A 22,017-nucleotide genomic window follows, 5' to 3' on the forward strand; every position below is an offset into this window, starting at 1 on the left:
AAGGAACTCCTGGAGCTGCGTGGCAACCACCCGCTCCAGAACCTTGCCCAAAAATGGGAGGTTGGAAATTGGTCTGTAGTTGTTACATACAGATGGGTCTAACGAGGTCTTTTTTAGTAGCGGTTTTACTACTGCCTGCTTGAAGCAGGATGGAACTGACCCCTGACCCAAGGAGGCATTTATTATAGCCACAAACCAATCCAACAACCCCTCTTTGGCCTGCTTAACCAGCCAAGGGGGACAAGGATCCAGAGCGCAAGTGGTCGCCCTCACAGACCCAAGAATCCCCTCCACGTCATCAGGAAGAACAAGCCGGAAAGAATCCCACAAAATCGGACAGACAGGTATCTCGGTTACCTCCGCTGGAACTACAATTAAGCTGGAGTCCAGCTCATGGCGTATCTGAGCAACTTTGCCTGCAAAGTGGTGCGCAAAATCGCTGCACCGAGTTGCCAAGTCATCAGGAAGCCCCTGGGTCTCAGGGGGCCGCAGGAGCTCCCCAACAACTCGGAACAACTCCGATGGCCTGTTGGCCACAGACGCTATGCGGGCAGTCGTGAAAGCTTTCCTGGCTGCTCGCAAAGCCACGGAGTAAGCCTTAATAGCGGCTTTAGCCCGTGCTTGGTCGGACACATCCTGAGATTTCCTCCAGATGCACTCTAGTCCCCTCCTCATACGCTTCATCACAGCCAGCTCCTCAGTGAACCAAGGAGTCGAGTCGACTCTACGCAGTGAGAGGGGACGTTCGGGAGCGATCGTGTCCAGTGCCCTTGTCAGCTCACTATTGTAGTGATCAGCCAGGACATCGACAGGATCGCCAGTCTCCAGAACAGGAAGATCCCCAAGAGACCTCAGAAGTCCATCCGGATCCATCAGCCTCCATCAGCCACCATCTTAGTGGGTCCACCACCCCTGCGGAGGTTAGAGGTCACGGTGAAACTTAAACAGATCAGATGATGGTCAGACCATGACAATGGAAGAATATTTTGCTCTTCCACTCTGACTGTCCCACCGTCCACAATAAAAACAAGGTCCAAAGTGTGTCCCGCCTGATGTGTGGGCCCAGATATAACTTGAGACAGCCCCATGGTCGTCATGGCAACCATAAAATCCTGAGCTGCACCTGTCAATGTGGTCTCGGCATGAATGTTAAAGTCCCCCAAAACAATAAGTTGTTGGGAGACAAGAGCCACATTGGAGACCACTTCTGCTAGCTCGGACAGAGAGACTTCTGGGTCGCGGGGTGGACGGTACACCAACAGAATCCCCATGCTGTCTCGGGCTCCCACCTTCAGGAAAACACACTCGAACCTCGAAGATTGCGGAACGGCGCATCTGATCAGGGCGATGGACTGCCGAAAGATCACCGCAACTCCTCCTCCCCACCCCCCCAACCCTGGCCTGTTGATGCACCCCGAAACCCGGAGGACACAGCTGGGTGAGATTCACACCTCCTAGCTCATCCAACCACGTCTCAGTGATGCATGCCAGATCCGCCCCCTCATCCAGGATCAAGTCCTGGATGACAGCTGTTTTACCGTTGACGGATCTGGCGTTCAAAAGCAGGACCTTAAGGTTGGGGGGTCTGTCCTGTAGACTACCACACCTAATCCTCTCCAGGGTCGCAAAAACTCTGTTGCGCTTCTCCCTGGGTCGATAGTGACCGTTCTTTCTCCTCCCCCATACCACCTCGATGGAGCCACCTCCATGAGAACCCTCTTCCCCCTGATGAAATGGCTGAATGGAATTGCCGTTTGAGGGGACTAGTCAGCTGTCCTGAAAAGGAAAGCCTCCAAATGTGCTAGTTTGTTTAAGAAAGGAGCCTCTCTCCACTGATGGGAGAGAGAAGGAGTCATCTGATTTGGCATCATCTGATATGGGAAGGGGACTAAACAAAAGTGGTGTCTGAGAGTGGGACTGGGAGGTAGAACAGGCATGGCTTAAAATTGGGGAATATAAGGCAAACATTCAATGCCATAACATAGAACAGGGACAGAGACAGACGCAGGCATGGGCTGGCCTCGAACTCATGACCTCTTGGTCAGAATGATTTGTTGCAGCTGGCTGCTAACCAGCCTGTGCCACAGGTTGCCGGTTAACTGAGAATTTACTGTATATGGAAAGTGTCTGGTTCTCACTCAAGGGGTGCTTTAGGTTGGTGGAGAAAAATGTCTGCATTGCACATGCTGTTGCATTGCAATTCCCATCAGCCTTAAGTTTAAAAAGGACTGATCCTCTCAGAGCCGGTCCAACAATGAGGCAAATTAAGCGGTCACTTCGGGCACAAAACATACGGGGGCGCAATCAAGACTGCTTTTTCTGTTGATTTCTTGTAAAACATGATGTTTTGGTGCTTAATTTGTAAAATCTTAATGTAATTTGATGTTTAATAGGCTTTTCCTTAATCCCTCCTTATTATCCCACATTTTCGCTTATCCAACGCTTTTATTTTTCAGTGATTGGTTGGGGGGGGCAACATTCTGTTCACCTACACTTGAAAAATACCTAGGGCCAGCTATGTCCTCTTCTTAACCAGCATAGCCAAGAATGAGGGGTGATCAAAGGTGCAGCACAAAAACATCTGGATGACCACCACTCCCCCTGCTCACACTCATGTGCTCTGCACATATCTAATAATGAACACATAAAGCAAATTCACACATTCAATACACATTCTTCTAAGTATAGCTCTTTTTCATGTGTTAGAGTGAGTGTGCTTTTCTATACGACTTCAGAAACCAAAGCATGGAATCTGATATAATAAACAGTTCAAGGTCAAGACCCATAAATCAGAACAAAGCCCCAGTCGAGAAATCAGTGAGCAGTCTGATGGTCATAAATCCAAGATACAACACCAGAGTCCGGTGAGGTGGAGGAGGAGGACTAAAGCTACTTTCAGTAACCAGCCAGGGAGACATTATTTGACTCTTAAAGAGACTCATCTCAGCCCATGCTCATATCGAGATAAACGGACCAAGGATTAACTTTTTATAACATAAGGCAGATTTCTACGGTATATATTCGTGATTCTGCTTTCCCAACTATATGGAATAACTTATCGACAAGTCATATCAAAATCCATAATTTTTGCCCCCAAACCTTCCCACAATGCATACATGAGATCAACTTATACAACAGTATACACAGTATGTTGTGATGTTTCCATAATTGTGCAACCTCAAAAGCTCTCTGTTGATGCTGGCAAGTTGAATGGGATGATGTTCCTTACATCAGGTTTCCATAGGCACGTATTCATATTCAGGAACTCATAATGGTTTCAAGGTAGGGTCTGATATACCTATAATACACACACACACACACACTTTTTAATGAGAGCTTAGGATACAGACACAGTCAGGGCCGGCCCAAGGAAATTTTCAAGTGTAAGCGAAACAGGATTTTGGTGCCCCCCCCCCCAAAAAAAAAACCCAATCACCGAGAAATAAAAGGTAGAAGGTAGAGGTGAATAGAATGGATAAAAGAGTTTACCTTACAACCAGAAGTTTATTAACAACATTATGTTCATATAGTAACATTACATAGAATTAACACCAATCTTGCATTTTAATAAATAAATATTTTAATAAACTTTGCAACAATTTTAATTTTTTTGTTATTTCTAGTCTACAAGTACTACACAAAGGTTTCCTGGTCATGATATCTCTTCAGAAGATTTTTCAGACTTCAGACTAGCTTCAGATCAGTTTTGTTTGGGAGAACGCAGCCCCAGGAGAATAGACACTTCCTTTCTCAGGAAGTGAACTCTTGTCCTTCAGAAGTGCCACGCCAGCGTGGACCATTGTAATGGGTGTAGCAAAGCAGGGGAAATCCAGTCATGAATCAATCAGGGCCAGCTAACACCTCCCAACAAAGTATTCCCATCATCAAAGTCTGGTAAATCCTCTGTTTTCTCACGGCCACAGACGGCAGAAGCACATACCATATCGCAAAGAACACCACTCTGAAAACGGGAATTCCAGACAGGAAACAATCAGGGTCAGCTAACACCTCCCAACAAAAAATTCACTCAGAGAGGAAACAGCCTGGCTGTAAATCTGCAAAGCCATTACATCCTTATCATTTTTCCTAATTGCAGCATTCATACTTGCCTCTAACAGACAAAAAAAAAACCAATCAGAAATATTGTATATTCACAACCTTTAAGAAATAATATCCCCTGATGGCACAGCATGTGAAAGCGCTGAGCTGCTGAAATTCTGGACCGACAGGCTGCAGCAGGTTTGAATTGGGGGACCAGAGTGAGCCCTCACTGTTAGCCCCAGCTTCTGCCAACCCAGAAGTTCAAAAACATGCAAATGTGAGTGCATCAATAGGTACTGCTCCAGCGGGAAGGTAACGCCGCTCCATGCAGTCATCCCACATGACCTTGGAGGAGTCTACGGACAAGGCTGGCTCTTTGGCTTAGAAATGGAGATGAGCACCAAACCCCAGAATCAGACATGACTGGACTTAATGTCTGGGGAAAAACATTTACCCTTTAGGGTTGTTGTATGTCTTTCGGGCTGTGTGGCCATGTTCCAGAAGTATTCTCTCCTGACGTTTCGCCCACATCTATGGCAGGCATCCTCAGAGGTTGTGAGGTATACCTCACAACCTCTGAGGATGCCTGCCATAGATGTGGGCGAAACGTCAGGAGAGAATACTTCTGGAACATGGCCACACAGCCCGAAAGACATACAACAACCCTGTGATCCCGGCCATGAAAGCCTTCGACAACATGTTTACCCTTTACCTTAACTACCACAAGTTCCTCAATACTTTATTTCCCATACCACCATACTTCGCCACAACAAAGCGTGGTCGGGCACAACTAGTATATATAATATATAATTATTAAAACTATAAATCCCAGCAACTACAACTCCCTACTCAATTAATTAATTAACAAAACATTCAGTCACCAACTACAACTCCCAAAACAAGGGATTAAACATTAAACATGTAGAGTAGAGTTTCACTTATCCAACATAAGTAGGCCGGCAGAACGTTGGATAAGCAAATATGTTGGATAATAAGGAGAGATTAAGAAAAAGCCTATTGAACATCAAAATAGGTTATGATTTTACAAATTAAGCACCAAAATATCATGTTGGACAACAAATTTGACAGAAAAAGTAGTTCCATGCATACTAATGCTATGTAGTAATCACAGTGGAGTCTCACTTATCCAACACTCGCTTATCCAATGTTCTGGATTATCCAACGCATTTTTGTAGTCAATGTTTTCAATATATCGTGAGAGGGCCAGCTAACACCTCCCAACAAAGTATTCCCATCATCAAAGTCTGGTAAATCCTCTGTTTTCTCACGGCCACAGACGGCAGAAGCACATAACATATCGCATAGAACACCACTCTGAAAACAGGGGAATTCCAGACAGGAAACAATCAGGGCCAGCTAACACCTCCCAACAAAAAATTCACTCAGGGAGGAAACAGCCAGGCTTTAAAGCTGCAAGGTCTTTACATCCTTATCATTTTTCCTAATTGCAGCATTCATACTTGCCTCTAACAGACAAAAAAAACCAATCAGAAATATTGTATATTCACAACCTTTAGGAAATAATATCCCCTGATGGCACAGCGTGTGAAAGCGCTGAGCTGCTGAAATTCTGGACTGAAAGGCCGCAGCAGATTTGAATTGGGGGACCAGAGTGAGCCCTCACTGTTAGCCCCAGCTTCTGCCAACCCAGAAGTTCAAAAACATGCAAATGTGAGTGCATCAATAGGTACTGCTCCAGCGGGAAGGTAACGCCGCTCCATGCAGTCATCCCACATGACCTTGGAGGAGTCTACGGACAAGGCTGGCTCTTTGGCTTAGAAATGGAGATGAGCACCAAACCCCAGAATCAGACATGACTGGATTTAATGTCAGGAGGAAAACATTTACCCTTTAGGGTTGTTGTATGTCTTTCGGGCTGCGTGGACATGTTCCAGAAGTATTCTCTCCTGACGTTTCGCCCACATCTATGGCAGGCATCCTCTGAGGTTGTGAGGTCTGTTGGAAACTAAGCAAGAGAGGTTTATATATCTGTGGAAGGTCCAGGGTGGGAGAAAGAATTCTTGTCTGTTGGAGGCAAGTGTGAATGTTGCAATTAATCACCTTGATTAGAGTGAAAAGCCTTGCAGCTTCAAGGTCTGGCTGATTCCTACCTGTGGGAATCCTTTGTTGGGAGGTGTTACCTGGTTGTTTCATGTCTGGAATTCCCTTTTTCAGAGTGTGTTTCTTTATTTACTGTCCTGATTTTAGAGTTTTAAAATGATGTTTGCCAGATTTTGTTCATTTTCATGGTTTCCTCCTTTCTGTTGATATTGTCCACTTGCCTCCTCCTTACCCAATTCTCCCTCCTGGACGCGGCCGCAGGTCGCCAGGGCGAGCTGCGGCCGCGTCCAGGAAGTAAAGGAGGATTGGGCGATCTCTGCTGTGTGCATGCACACAGCAGGGATCGCCCAATTCTCCCTCCTGGACGCGGCCGCAGGTCGCCAGGGCGAGCTGCGGCCGCGTCCAGGAAGTAAAGGAGGATTGGGCGATCTCTGCTGTGTGCATGCACACAGCAGGGATCGCCCAATTCTCCCTTACTAGACGCGGCCGCAGGTCGCCAGGGCGAGCTGCGGCCGCGTCCAGGAAGTAAAGGAGGATTGGGCGATCTCTGCTGTGTGCATGCACACAGCAGGGATCGCCCAATTCTCCCTTCCTAGACGCGGCCGCAGGTCGCCAGGGCGAGCTGCGGCCGCGTCCAGGAACTAAGGGAGAATTGGGCAATCTCTGCTGTGGCGCTATGGGCTGCTGTCGACACCTCGACAGCGCCCCTAGCGGCCAGCGCCCGAGGCCGCCGCGTCAGCAGCCTCATATCTCCAACCGGCCCTGGACACAGTCTCAATTCCCAAGGCTCTAATTCTGTTGCTTTAGGTTATGAAGAGCTTTGATAAAGCCTGTCTACCATTTTGACATATTATACGTAATTCAATGTGGAAGTCACTATAACAAAAATACTGATTGTGTAATTGCTAAAAATAACAGTAATTTCCTTTCTTATTACAGTTGCCATTATTTCCTGAAAATTAACTGTCACTCATCTCTAAGCCTCTATTTAAAACAGCAGGTTCCTTTTAGACAGATTTTAGCAGAGAGTATAAAAAGTAATACAGATTTTTTTGGTCGTCTACTAAATGAAAGTTGTTAAATGTTATGGAGCCAATGTTTTAGAAAATAATTTTTTTCTGTCTTTTCTCCTATGGATATGCCAGTGGTTGCAATCTGTGGGGGTATCTAAAGTATAGAATTAATGCAGTTTATCACCACTTTAACTGCCATAGCTATGTGGTCATGGGAGCTGTAGTTTTACAAGGTGTTTAAGTCCAAGGGTTCCATAGCATTGAGCCATGGCAGTTAAGTGGTGTTAAACTGCATTAATTCTACAGTACAGAAGCACCCATAGTCTTCCACCTTTGCCACTGCCTTCCACTTTACTGAGCATTATCTTTCCCAATGCTTTATGTTTTCTCATGATAAATCCAAACTGCTATCAGTTTGAATAGGTTTATTTTGGCTTCAAGTATGAGTTCATGCCTTGATGTGCTCTAGGATCCATTTATTAGGCTTTTTAGCAGTCCACGGTATTCATAGAACTCTTCTCAAGAATCACATTTCAAATAAGTTACTTTTCTTCATGCCAGCTTTTTTCACTGTTCAGCGTTCACAATCATACATAGAAATTAGAAATAATATTGCATGGATGACTCAGATTTTGATATTTAATTTCATGTCTTTACACTTGAAGATCTTCTCCAGTTCCTTCATAGTCCCCCCCCCCAAAGTCTTAGGGTGCATCTAAACCATAGAAATAATGCAGTTTGAAATTGGTTTAACCATCATGGTTCAATGCTATGGAATTATGGAGTTAGAGTTTTATAAAGACTTTAGCTTTCTCTGCCAAAGATTGCTGGTGCCTTGCCAGACTCCAAATCTCAGGATTCTAAAGCATGAGTCATGGCAGTTAAAATGATGTCAAATTGCAATTATTCAATAATGTAGATCCTTGGTCTTCTGATTTCTTGACTCCAGTTTCCATTTTGTTTAATGGCTAATCTGAGATATAAAAATCTTTCATTAATTCCATTGTGGATAAAATTATATTGTACATTTTTGCATTGTATTTCCTATATATCCCTTATAGATAAAGAGCTTCCTGGTTTTAAAATAGATGGGGAAACTTCATGTTTATTTTCTTCCATTTTTGGTATTGGTTTTTTCAAGTTGATTCTCCCATTTCTGAAAAATTCTCAAACTTTTGGAACTTCTTATTTAAAAAGGACCCAAATTAATTTCTCGCACAAGAAAATGAAAAGGAATCTTCTTCTACTGGTTGAATGAGAATTTAATTTCAATTTGTCATCATCTATACCTATAGCACTTTACAAAAAAGAATGACAAGTTCTCTCTCCAGTAGTTCACAATGTACAAAATAGGCTCAAAGTGGGCATCAGATGAAAGAGCAGGAAATGGAGTTAGCATGAAACAAAAGGAAAATACATGATTATTTCAATGACACATACTTAAGACTTGGTTACAATGGACTGAGAACAAAAATGCTGATTGTGTAATCATTAAATATATAACAGTAATTCCTTTTCTCTGCTGTTATTTCCTGAAAATGAGCAGCCACTTATCCCAATCCTCAAATGAGCATGTTAATTTAGAGGCTTTGATTTGAGCTGAGATTATAAAGTGTAGTTTTGGGGAAGGAAGCGAGGCATGGATATTACTTGAGGTAACAGAAAGGCAACTGTATACACTTATGAACTTCTTTTTTCATATGACTGTTGTGCAATGATTTCCTGGAAGGGTGCTTCTAAACTATAGAATTAATGCAGTTTGACACCACTTTAACTCCCATGGCTCAGTGCTATTGAATCATGGGAGTTGTAGTTTGACAAAGTCTTTAGCCTTCTTTGCCAAAGAGTGCTGCAACCTCACCAAACTACAAATCTCAATGAGATTTGTAGCAGAAGTCTTGAGTCCCCTCGGGTGAGAAAGGCTGGGTAAAAGCACTGTAAATAAATAAATAAATTTCAGAACCACTGGCAATAATCTTTCAGAATTCTTGGAAAATGAGAGAAGACCCAGCAGATTGGAGGAGGGGAAATGTTGTCCCTATCTATCTTCAAGAAGGGGAAAAAAGAGGGCCCAAGCAATTGCAATCCAGTCAGCCTGATATCAATTCCAGGAAAGATTCTGGAGCAGATCATTAAGGAGGCAGTCTGCAATCACTTAGAAAGGAATATGGAGATGGTCAAAGTAAAATGAATGATATTGAAAGCACTTTATGTTCTCTTCACTTTGCCAAAATTCCTTAATACTTGCTTACTTTAGTCCTCTTTGCAGATTCAATAATTTTATGTGTTGTTGTTGTTGTTGTTATTATTATTATTATTATTATTATTATTATTATTATTATTATTAGACTCACTTGGCATTTGGTGCTCCACTTCAGGGTCTGGCGCGCACGTTTTGGGCCTGCTCATCAGACACATTCTCCTTGCAAAAAGACTGCATCTGGCGAGCAGGCCTGCCAGCAGTACCAAAATAGCGCATCTTACTCAGCACTCTGCTTCAGACCGAACACCAAGCGCATCTTCAGGGTCTGAAGCAGAGCGCCGAGTAAGATGCGCTATTTCGGCATTCTGCTTCAGGGCCTGCTGGTAGGCTTGCTCACCAGATGCAGTCTTTTTCCAAGGAGAGTGGTGAGCAGGCCCAGAACGTATGAATGCACCAGACCCTGAAGATGCGCTGTGTCCACACACGCTGATGGAGTTACAGTAAGGTTTTTTTCCCCTTTGTTTTAAACAGTTAAAGGGAGAGAAGAGAGAAACGCCAGTGTCTCCAAGGGCCTTCAGCCCTGGCAGGCATGAAAATATTTGTTTTGTTTCGGACCTTTTATGAAACGTCATTTGTATAGGTGCCCATTTTCGGAAGCAGCACCGAAAAATGAAAATGGGGCTATACAAATGGAACATACAGAAATGGATAGCAATTCTATACAAATGTACAAAACTAGTTAACACCAACCCGAGTGTCACCTCTGCTTGTCATTCAGCTAGGCCTACACTGAACAGACAATTTAGGACATTATCCCCTAATAGTCCTCCAAATGGAAAACATGTATCTAAAACTCCTTCAGAGGACTGTGAGTTATAAAGCAGGACACTTGCCATCACAGACGATAGTCCTTTTGTCTGTGAATATAGAGCGAAGTAGAGGAGTTACAGGAGTTTGGAAAGAAGGTGTGCAATTCACTCTTGGAATTATGAACCCAAGTGAGCCGTGAATGTTTATGTGCCCCATAGAATTTTATGGAGCTATGTCTCAGTATTTTATAGGTAAAGATCATTTTGAAAGAAATTGCATTTCTTAAACTGTGAGCTATCCCAAAAGGACAAAAAAAAACAAACTCCTGGAGTGTCTAAGGGGTTGATCTTGTCAGCTGGAAATGGAAAAGCTTTCAGGCTAGAATTGCACAGAAGCCGAGATCTAATCAGGTTAGTGCAATGTTTACCCAACTCTAATCTTTCCAGGTGTTTTTTTACTTTTAAGGTGTCAACTGCCTTGGCCAATGATTAGGGATTCTGGGAAATAAAGTCCAAAACAGCTAAAAGACCAGAATTTGGAAACACTGGATTAGTCAATTCTAGTCCCTGAGTGTCTCTCATTATAACATATTCTGCTCCATCTGCTGCACTTATGCAGCAAAACCAACTGCTGAGCAAAGCTTCAAAGGGCAGGTTTTGCTTGATTTTATCTCATTACTATATCTACCTATGGCAACTGGATGGGAATGTTTTCCCTTGAAAAGTGTTATGTAAAATTATATAAATTTTTGTGACAGAACACACACACACACATACACACACACTATCTGGGAGGGAAAATGAAAAAGGCCAGGAGATTTATGGTGTAACAGATATAGTAATTCATGTATGCATGCAACTTAAAATATCCTTTATTGTTTTCAAGTGATAGATAACTTCATGAACCATAAAGCTGTACACAACTGGTGTATACAGTTGTTTAATGTTAAGTATGAGCAACAAGGAGTAGGAAGCAGCATACCCAGCACAAGTAATGTGAGCAAACAGCCAGAGTTTCTAAAATAATGTTGCTCACTGCTCAAGCTGGAGATAACTGAAACAGACTGGAGCAGAATGGGAGTAAAATAAAATAAAAAATATTAAAAGATAAAAGATAAAAGTAAGGAAAACAATGACGATACCGGAGCTCAGCTGAATGCCTCTTAACTCTCCGGCATCCGCCTCCCGACTCCCCGTTATTTAATGTTGAGTATATAGTTGTTATGAGATGATTTCTGTGTTGGATTACAATTCCTGGAGACCAAAGTTTGAATCATGGAAACCCTTGAGCAGGTCATACTTTCTCAACCACAGATGGCTATCCTCAACAGAACGTGCTAGGAATACCCCATGATATGTTCGCTTCAGAAGAAAAGCCACAAATTAGCACCCTGTTAGTGACTTTCATTATTGTTGTGAGCCTTAAAGTCATTTCTGAGTTATGGTGACCCTAAGGCAAATCTATCCCAGAGTTTTCTGGGACTGAGTGTGAGTGACTCACCCAAGAGCACCATGAGTTTGGCTGAGTGGGGAACTGAACCCAGTCTCCAAAGTTGAAGCCCAATGCTCAAACCACCATACCACACTGGCTTACGGCTTATGCATATGTAAAGTCCCTTTTTGATGGAGCACAGATAGCTATTCTCATGCCCTTGTGCTGTGCCAAAAATCCATCAGTTTACTGCCAGCTGTCAAGTTGCTGTTTCTTACTAGACAGAAGGAGCTGCAGTGGCGCAATGAGTTAAACCCTTGTGCTGGCTGAACTGCTGACCTGAAGGTTGGCAGTCCAAATCTGCAAGACGGGGTGAGCTCCCGTCTTTCAGCTCTAGCTTCCCAAGTGGGGACATGAGAGAAGCCCCTGCAGGATGGTAACACTTTCAGGCATCTACTGGGCAATGTCTTTGAAGACGGTCAGTTCTCTCACACCAGAAGCAACTCAGGTATGTTCTCAATTAGCTTCTAACATGATAAAAACTAGACAGAATGAAAGAGATGGAAGATCTGGCTGCTCTGAGCAAATGATGGGAACAGCCCATTTGAAAATAAATCCTCATTTCTCTCCCTTACCTCATCATATTTTCTATAATCACCTCCCTTCTACACCAGTAAGCAACAATAGCTGGAGGCCCTCCTGAAGACTGACTGCTATAGGGTGGTGATAGGATGTGGAACTGTTTGTGGAGACATATATGTACATCTAGGATCTTGGCCCAAGATCTTTTAGTCCTGGCATACCTTAGAATTGGTCTCACTAGGAATTTTCTAGGTTCTCCAATGCACATCTACAGTAACTTCCAATGAAGGCATACCATACCATAGAACAACCTGAAGAAACTAGCAAATTCCTAGAGAAACCATTTTCCCCTGTGTGTGGGTAAGTGAAACCATGGATATGGGTTCCACAGGATATGGGTTCCTGTATTTTATTCACCCATTACGCTATAGCTTCTGCATCAGTTTCATGGCCCTCACATTGATAGTAACATAATAAAGGCTCAGGTTTGTCTCAGATTAGTACATTTTTTCATATATTTTTATTAACAAAAGATTTCCAGCATTAGATCAAACCACCATAAGCCATCAATTTAGCGCCCGAAATATGATAAAGAAGACAAGCACATGTCAAATTCTCTTAAATGCCTTTCTGTTTTCAGATCTTCTACAATTTCAAATGAGTTCTTAGCAAATGGGAAAAAGTTACAACCATATTCTGTCCTCCTTTAGTTACAAATCATCCAAAGGCAATTGAGCCATTACTGGGAAATGCTTGTACATGGTGCCATTGTTTCATAACATGGTATTTTCTGTAGGGATTTAGCAAAAGCTATCAGGGATAATAACCTGCTAGGGGTGCAGTGAACTGCAGAAGTAGAAATTTCAAGACCTGGCTCTCCGTTTTGAAACTCATTTGAAGGTGATATTTATGATGATACTCACTTTTAACCATAGTTCTTACTTTCCCCACAGGCATTTGTCAAACTGGAAGTTTAACACAGCCCACATAAACTGCAAAATGTGCTTAAGAAGAGTTGTTTAAATCTGAAAATGCCTTTGCTTAAAGAAATGTTTGATACTAGTACACCAGTAACATAAGCATAACCCCAAACAGCCCCTTATCCTGATCATTCTTTTTCTTACATGAGTGTAGTCCTCTTTACCATTCTAGATAGTTTATGTAAAGAAATAATCTGTTTTCATCCTGTCCTGTACATGGAGCATATATGTTGGCTCCTGGCACGTAATAAATAAATCTCATAAAAACTGATTGTATATGTTTATATGCTCTTGTGAAGCAAATAACTTTTTGATAGATTGTACTGCTTTGAGCCAACTGAAATTTCCTTTCAACAAAAAGGAACCTGCAGAAATAATGTTGTGGTGCAGAATTCTCCCACTCAAAAATGTCTTTTTAAAAAGGATTTTGTCCCAACAGATCAGAAGATGTCAACAATTGCACTTCCTATCAGTATTACCAATGGAGAGATATTATGGAAACTGCAATGCACAGATCTGGATAATTCCATTCCCACTGTCATGTCTCCATCCCACAGAATCCTAAGATTTATAGTTTAAGAAGATACCTAGAATCTAGTGCTTAGAATCAGTCAAATGTGCTTGAGCTTTCTAGCATATCATTCTGATAATCTCAGAAAATTTTCCAAAGATTCCATGATAGTGGGATCAAGCTCCTGTAAATTGTCATTTGAGACTTCACAGGATATATTTTTTGGAAGAGGATTACTCTCTTAAATTGTTCTGCAATATTGTCTATACAGTACTTGGGGCTCCCCCAAACCCTGTGATCCCTTCATCTTGTATATGGGTGTGATTCCATTGACGCGTAGGACTTTATCACACAAAGCTGCTAAAGTGCAATTATGGACAGCTCAATCTTCCAGAGAGGTTTTCATTTATAGGCCAAGAACTGCATGAAATCAGTTTGGTGTGGCTTACTCCAAAAAGATTGCAACTAAAGCCTAGAAAAATTATGCATTTGCACTACAATTCCCAACATTTTTAGAAAGCATAGTCAGTGGATGGGAGATTTGGGGCTCTCATCATGTAATTTTTTTCCTAGTTCCAAATAGGACTATATCCTTAAGATCACAAAAATTCAGGCAACTTATTTTATATTGTTGCAGACTGCTGAGAAGCACTAAATGTATTCCAATGTGTCTAGATGGGTACGAAGTCATTAATTATTGGAGACATTAATGAATACCTCCTCTGGGTCTTGACTTTTGGAACCTCACATGTTGGGGCAAATGTGCTCTGCCTAAATTATCAGTTGGCCAAGGGGAAATAGAGAACAAAAGAAATGCATCAGTGAGCATTTGTTCTCAAACAATCACCAATTCTACAGTAACAAGGGCAAATTCCTCTCTGCTCCATTTTAAACAATTCAAAACTGTTTTCCTAAATACACCCCAATGTTTGTGAAATTATAGTGTTGTTCATATGTGGGTTAAAAAAGGTCGCTGACCAGGATTGCGTCACATGTCTTTTGAAAAGTTAGATTTTTTTGGATGATAGCAGCTAGAGTCCCATCAACATGAAAATCACTATGTTGGCTGAGAAATCCTAGGTAGTATGGAGCTGTGATGGTTTCTTCTTCTCTTCCTCCGAAGACAGAACAATGGCAGCTGGGATTGGAGGGGGGGGGCTTCCATCCCCTTCTGTGATATACATAAATAATCTCTCCTGGCCTGACTTTCTCCCAAAATCTAATGGAAATATCATTCAACCATGCTCCACTCATCAGTAGAATGGGCTTCACCCCGCCATGCGGCAGATGTCCCACCCTTAAAATAGGCTGTGGAGAGTTACATTTCAATAGTGGCACAAATATGTCACAATTGTGACTAAGGGCGCTTCTACAGAGTCCTAAAACCTGTGCCAAATTGGATTCAAATAACCCACTTCAGTGTGGGTTCTAATTCCCACCCACCCACCCAAACCCTAGGCTTTCCCTGGGGATGGGGTGGCTACACATCATCCCAATTGAAATTGGGATGGCATGAAGCCATCTGGAAGCCCCCCCCCCCCCATCTACCCTCTAAAACCTAAGAAAAAAGGTTCCTTGCCATCATAAATCCTCCCCTCGTGTCCTCCAGGTGTGAGAAAATGATGCCTGAGGCGATAGGGAAGGGTGAAGAGAAAAATCATTGTCTCCCCGTGCATCATTTTCTCACCACAGGAGGATGCGAGGGGGGGATTTATGGCAGCAAGGGACCCTTTTCATAAGTTTTAGGGGGAAATCAAAGACTGGGTGAAGGGGGTGGGAACCCTCCCATACCTTTGGGCTCCAGGGGCCCAAAAGGTGAGGGATGGCTATGGGGACTGACTTCCGGTATCACGGAACATGACCCCAGAAGTCGGTCCTCACAGGCCCAATATCCCATTAAACCCAGGTCTTTCAGGAAGGCCCAGATATAGTGAGGTATTTAATTAATTGGGAACAAACCAAGGAAATCTTGATTTATTTTGAATTAATTCATTTTTATCAGAGGCGTCATTTGGAACCCTGTACTGAAACCGAAACAGGTCCCGTGTTTAAGGACTCTCTGGATAGGCCGCAAGATTTATTCATGCATAAATGTTCGTCATTCATTATTGCTACTTAGTCACAATTGTGACACTATCATGACATATCTCCCTTCCCCTGGCCTACTTTAAAGAGTTCCATTCTACCAGCAGTTGGAGCAAGTTTGAATGATGTTTATGCCAGATAAGGCCAGACCAGATAGTTAAGTATACTTAAGTTAAACTTAATTAAGTAGCCCATAGAGCATAGTGGTGCTTGTTATTAAACTCAGAACTGTGGCTTCCTTGAGCAAATTAGTTCATCCATTGTAAGGTCATCTTTTCTATTGCCTTCAATGATTGATATGACATTCTACCTTTCATTTGTAGGATCTGTTTCCCTTGTATTGTTTTACTACTCTGATAAAGTTGTAATCTGAATAAATATGATTTTCTCTGAATTTTCATTCCTACTTTTTATTCATTATATTTCAAAGCTTTGAGTCTTTGGTTTAAGGCTGACTTGGTTTTTTAAAATATAAAATACTTTTAAGAAAAGTATGGGCACATTTTTTTAAAATAAAATAAAATAATAATTATTTTTATCCTAGAGGGGGGGAAAACATTCATCCATGGTTTGAATTATGGTTTTGTTTCACTGTTTAACTCCACCCCAGATTCCTTCTGAATTTTTCAAACATCAGAAGTTAAAAGTACAGCCAGGAGAACCAATTTGTGGCACTAATCATCAGCTTCCCTCACTTCAATAAAAATAAAATAAAATAGATCAGGACGATTAGCATTTCCCCCAATAGGCTGAATAAGCACTCTGTCATGTCTTTACTAGCAGATGCTGAAGCTTCACTGCCATCTTCATTTACTTCCATGCATACTTTTTGAATGACTTTAAAAATCTGTGTATTAGCAGAATCTAATGTAAGAAACAAATGATTAATAGTGCACACATCACAGATTTACAGTGGTTACGCTCGTATCTTTTTATTGTTGGAAGTGATGGGGTGTAGCTCAACTTGCACTGAATATGTATGCTAGCCTCTGGTGGTAGGGATAGGACAAAAACACCAAAATTTCAGATTTCCTAAACTGCGCTTTTCCCACACCGACCTGTGATTATCTTTCTTTAATCTCTGACTGGTACTGTAAGGGTTATTGGTGTCATTTCTGCTTTTCTTTTCACTTTGTGGACCTTCTCACATACATTCTTATCAGATGTATGGAGCTCTGATTTTTTTCCCCTTCCCTGCGATGATACCTGCAATTGCTGTGCCTAGCCACAGATTAATGGTGGAGAAGAGATGTTTTTTAAAAACCTAACAAAATTGTTGATAGAAAGAACTCATCTTCTATTATTTTTGGCAGTTGTTTTTAGGTGCCACGCCAGATGTTTTATTTAGTGGCCACATAAAAAAAATGGTTTGGATAACAAAACCTTAATAGTTGAATATAAGATAAAATCAACCACTTGTAGTTTTTTTTTTACATAGTCTTCTGCTGAAATTCCACAGCTATTCCACATGAACAAAGCAGCCTTGTCCTTTGTTCATGTAGCTACCCAATGCATCGTGATAGATGGACTTTGGAGGTAGTGACTGACTCAAAACTACATTTAAAACTCCATAGCTGTCTTTACTAATGCTTTTATTTTCATGCCAAACTGGATTCTTTAAAATATCACTAAAGTTTCTCCTGAAGGGAAAGTGACTTCCACTTTGAGTAAAATTTGATCGGTTTTTATTAAAGGATTAGGAGTAACTTAATACTCTCAAGATAACTAGTTTTCTCAAGTTTTTTCTGGCTTCCTCCACATTCCTTTGTTTTTTCACTTAAGGAAAATTCCTTAAATTTCTTTGCATTTTCACCAGAGGCAATCTTTCTATAATAACTTTGTTCACGAAGAAAAATTATCTGCTAACGTGAACTCTAGGGTAAAGTAAGGAAGGTTTCGAATGTGGAATACAAAACCAAGCACTCTTCCGCACATTCCTACCTACCTCCCATGTGTGTGTGTTTTAAAAGTAGAATGTAACTTTGTCCTTGAACAAATGCTAAAATGCACTTAGTTAAAAGTACATTATTTCAGCAGGCAACAAGGACTAAAACAGAGATAAAACTTTCTACAATAGCAGTATAGCATAATAAATCAAAGCACCTGTTATTTCAGAAAGGTCACATCCATTATTAAATATCTCACCAACACTGAGAGACTGGAACAATCCTTTCAAGTTGAGGGTTAGTTCTATATAAAACCTGTTGGAACTTAACCTATAGAACAGCAGGGGTTGAAAGGCTAGCCAGAGATAAAAGTGGGTTGATATTGTTGTTAACAGGCATAAGTTAACTTTGACTTATAACAGTTCTAAAAATGAGGACCTCCTTAACAACAAGCCTGTTCAGGTCTTGACAACTCAGGGGATATAACTGTGTTGATTCCATCTGTAATGCACTCTTCCACTTTTCCTTTTGCCTTCTACCTTACCAAGAATTATTGTCTTTTCTAGCAAGTCATGTCTTTGCTTGATATGTCCAAAATATGACAGTCTTTGTTTAGTCAAATTGACTTTGAAGAAGAGCTCAGACTTGATTTGTGTTTTTAGCAGTCCATGGTATTTGTAGAACTCTTCTCCAGTGATACATTTCAAATGAGTTGGTTCCTTTCATATCAGCTTCCTTCACTGTCCAGCTTTTACAAACATATGCAGGGACCGGAAATACAATCTTGGTGTTTTTGAGGAGTGAATATTTGGATTCAATTTAATCCAATGGCCACATGGTTTGGTATCCTATTGTGACCTCATAAGAGGCAACACTGCCAGCAAGGGTCTGCAAGAAAGCTATTTTGAGCCAGTAAAGCAGCAGCAGCCTCAATGTGCTATCAGTCCATCCATCTGTCTGGACACCAAAAGGGCTCCTAGGTCAACTCTTGTGCACAGTGTGCTAGATTATATCAGTATATTATATCAGTGTCCCCCCTCAAAAAAAACTTTGCGGTTCACTTATTGTGGACTTGCTGTTTCATGGGAAATTTATTTATTTATTTACCCCATTGCTGCCCCCTTGCTTCATGTCTGCCATGATGCTCTGGCTGCCTCTGTTCCTGCAGCCAGGGAAGAAGGAAGACCACTTCACCCGGTAAGTGAGAGAGTGGAGGGAGGGAGAGTGAGAGAGTGAGGGCAGGAGGCAGCAGCGGCAGGAGCCTGGAAGAGGCAGCCAAGTTCCTGTTTCTGCCGTCGCTCCAGACGGCAATGCCAGGAAATGTGGAGGACTTAGAAGAGGGGGCAGAGTCCTCCACGAGTCCCATCACCTCTTCCGAGTTCTCCACGTTTCCCAGCATGGCTGGCTGGAGAGGTGGCAGAAACAGGAGCTTGGCTGCCTCTTCCAGGCTCCTGCCATCGCTGCCACCCACCCTCACTCTATCACCCACCCTCCCTTGCTCACTCGCTCACTTATTGGGCAGAGCAGCCTTCCTTCTTCCCTGGTGGCAGGAACAGAGGCAGCAAGAGCAACATGGCAGGCATGGAGCAAGGAGCCCTCTGGCACTTTTAGGAAAGACTTCAATATAATGTATAAATATAAAATTAAAATAGTGTCCCTACTTCGCGGATTTTCACTTATTGCGGGTGGTCCTGGAACGTAACCCCCGCGATAAGTGAGGGAACACTGTAGATGTTATCTTTAATTTCTCATTATTAAGAAGATCCAGGATGATAAAAAATATGGTTCTGTACCGCAGCAAATCCTTGGTTGAACTAAAATGTATAGCTTCTTATATTGTTTTTTCACATTGATTTCCTATAAATTAGAGGATAGTAAACGTAGGATTTGGAACTCCCATGTCCCATCTGCAATTCCATTTATCCATCAGAGTGGTCCTTCAGTTAAACCAGTTGCTAATTTCAGATCTTAAATTTAACAAAAACACAGTGGCTTGTTTCCAGACAAATTAGCTACAATGCTACTAATGAATCCAGTCAAGTTATTGCTAACTTTTTTTGTTGCTTTCAGTCGGTCTTAAGTGTACTAATTTAGATTCAACCCATTAATAATAATTATAGGCCGCCTTTTTGTTGTTTTCATGGTATACCTGATGCCTTGGGTTACGCTGTCTCCCCTCTATTGTTTTGGAAGGGAGAGGGAGCTGGAGCTCTACCCGATCGCTTGGAAGGCTGGTTCGCTGCCGGAGCTCTAGCGAACCGGTCTCTCCGCCATCAATCACACCCGGAAGTCCTCACCTTTTTGTTGTTTTCATGGTATACCTGATGTTGGCTCTGAGAGTGGTTCTAAGCAAGGTATAGTCTCTTCTTTTGTGAATGTTATCAGAAATGTATTTCAGATACAAGAGTAAATGTGAGTCTATTTTTCATTCTATAAAGTCTTGTATACAAAATATTCTTGATAAGTTTTAAAGTTTTGCTGATAAGGAGCCAGCATGAAAAATAGTGCTGGGATACCAATGTATCTCCATGAAAATTTTATGAGATTTTAATTAAGCTCTATTTTGGCAGATTTAATTATATAAAGAAGATTCACTTTACGTGGACAGATTTGGAAATTTTCTTTATAGATGTTATATGCTTACTATGTGAGCCTCAATTCACCAGTTCCATGGCATATATTGTGAGTAAAGTACAGTGCTAAATCACCTTAATTCTAATGAGGTACTATATTATAGTAATTCGAATAAGCCAATCTTTTGGGTCTCAGCTTTTTTTTTGTTCCTATCTAAGATAATTTCTTTCATTACTATATCTCTTATTTGTGCTTTTAAAGGCAGAGTAGTCAATAGAAAGGCATAGCCTCATTATTCCACTATCTTCAAACACTCCTCAAATTGTGAGGTGTGAATTTCAAGGAGGGCATCATTTGCTTAAGAAATGAAACGAGGCAGATGGGAGAATAGGTTTATCACCACAACCTCCTCCCTCACCTACTCCTTTTTTTCCTTCTCCATTTCACACTCATGGGAAGCAAACAAACATTATGGCGGTGGCAGCAGGGGCAGTAAAAAAGGTCTAGCCCACCAGTATTCAGCTCACCATACTGAGGCTGTCCACTCTCTACCACTATTGGGCTACGGAGGCATGGGACACACTCTGCTGGAGAAGATGGGGCAGTGACTGAGGGACAGCAAAAGAAGTGGGCCTGAGGTAGTGGAGGCCAATGGGTGGTGGTGCTCAATGAGAAAGGATGAAAGGTTGAGCAGAATAACAAGGTGGCCCCCTCGGTGTCATTGTCTTTGTGATGCCCTTAACAGTTGCAGGTAGAGAAGTACTGCAGTGTAGATAAGGCATTCAGTTTACATGATAAAAGTTGCACTGGGTGCTGTGGAGCTTGGATGTTAGTAAATGTGTGGCCTCATCACATGGGATGTTTTGCCCATCTTAGGATGCTGCCGAGATGCAGCCAGGATGAGGCTTGCTAGAACCCATCACATGACACAGGGCTACTTCTGGGGGGGGGGGCTCTGTCCTAACTCCCTGCATGCTGCGTCTCGACAGTGTGCTAAGAGGCAGCCTTGAGAATGTGGGTAGTCATCTATGTTCTCATAGGACCTCTTCACACAGCCCCATTAAACCGGGAAAAGGGGAGGAACATGTGAGTAGCTCAGTTGGAGTTATCCAAAACACATTTTCTTCCCCATGGTGGTGGAGGAAGTGCCTTCCGTCACTTCCCCTCCACTTGGGGAGGAATGTGGTCTGGCCAAAAGCCCTGTGTGAAGAGGTCCATAGACTAAGCCAGGGATAGTGCAGGACCAAGCCGGGGACAGACAGGAAACCACATGTGATGGTAAGGGGGTGATGCGGGGCACCACCCAGCAGTTTCCCCCACTGCCTCATGGATTCACCTCTCTGCCCTTACTGATTCCCCCGCTGTCCAAAGAGTCCAAAGAGTGCAATTGGTCACACTCACTATAAACTGTTAAAATCTCAAACTAGACGTTTTATAGGGCACTTGAGACGTTTTATACACACCCACCCCAATGTTTTTTTTTCCCAACCAGTACTTAACATTCTCTGGCCATTAAAAGCATTCAGACCTCACTGTTAGGGATTTCTCTTTTTCAGAAGAGGAAAGGGAGCAGGAGGGTGATCATGAATCTGAGGGGGAGTTGGAATCTGAGAAGGATATTTTGCAAGTGCCCACATTTCAGGAGAGGCAAAAGGAAACAAAGTAGAGATGTTGTTCAGCTAGAATAGCTTCCAGAAATGCAGCTGAGTAATTGGGAACTGCCCTAGCAGCTGTGAGGGAACTCAGAGCTATAAAGCAGAAGCAGGTGCAGCCAGCTTTTGCTAGTAACAACCTGACTCTAATGCCTAAGCCTTCGCTC

At 42.2% G+C, this 22,017-nt stretch overlaps 1 long non-coding RNA gene across 1 annotated transcript in view; it reads left to right on the top strand.

Annotated features, from left to right (window-relative positions):
* Positions 1 to 1,840: 1,840 nt before the first annotated feature.
* The window catches only part of LOC134297886 (uncharacterized), a 414,859-nt gene continuing 394,682 nt past the window's right edge, over positions 1,841 to 22,017 (top strand). Inside the window, exon 1 of the long non-coding RNA XR_010004837.1 lies at positions 1,841 to 4,740. This is a non-coding gene — a long non-coding RNA (uncharacterized LOC134297886). The remainder of the gene's footprint in view (positions 4,741 to 22,017) is intronic.

This window comes from Anolis carolinensis, chromosome 3, assembly GCF_035594765.1.
Source record: "Anolis carolinensis isolate JA03-04 chromosome 3, rAnoCar3.1.pri, whole genome shotgun sequence".
In the NCBI taxonomy this organism is placed as follows: domain Eukaryota; kingdom Metazoa; phylum Chordata; class Lepidosauria; order Squamata; family Dactyloidae; genus Anolis; species Anolis carolinensis.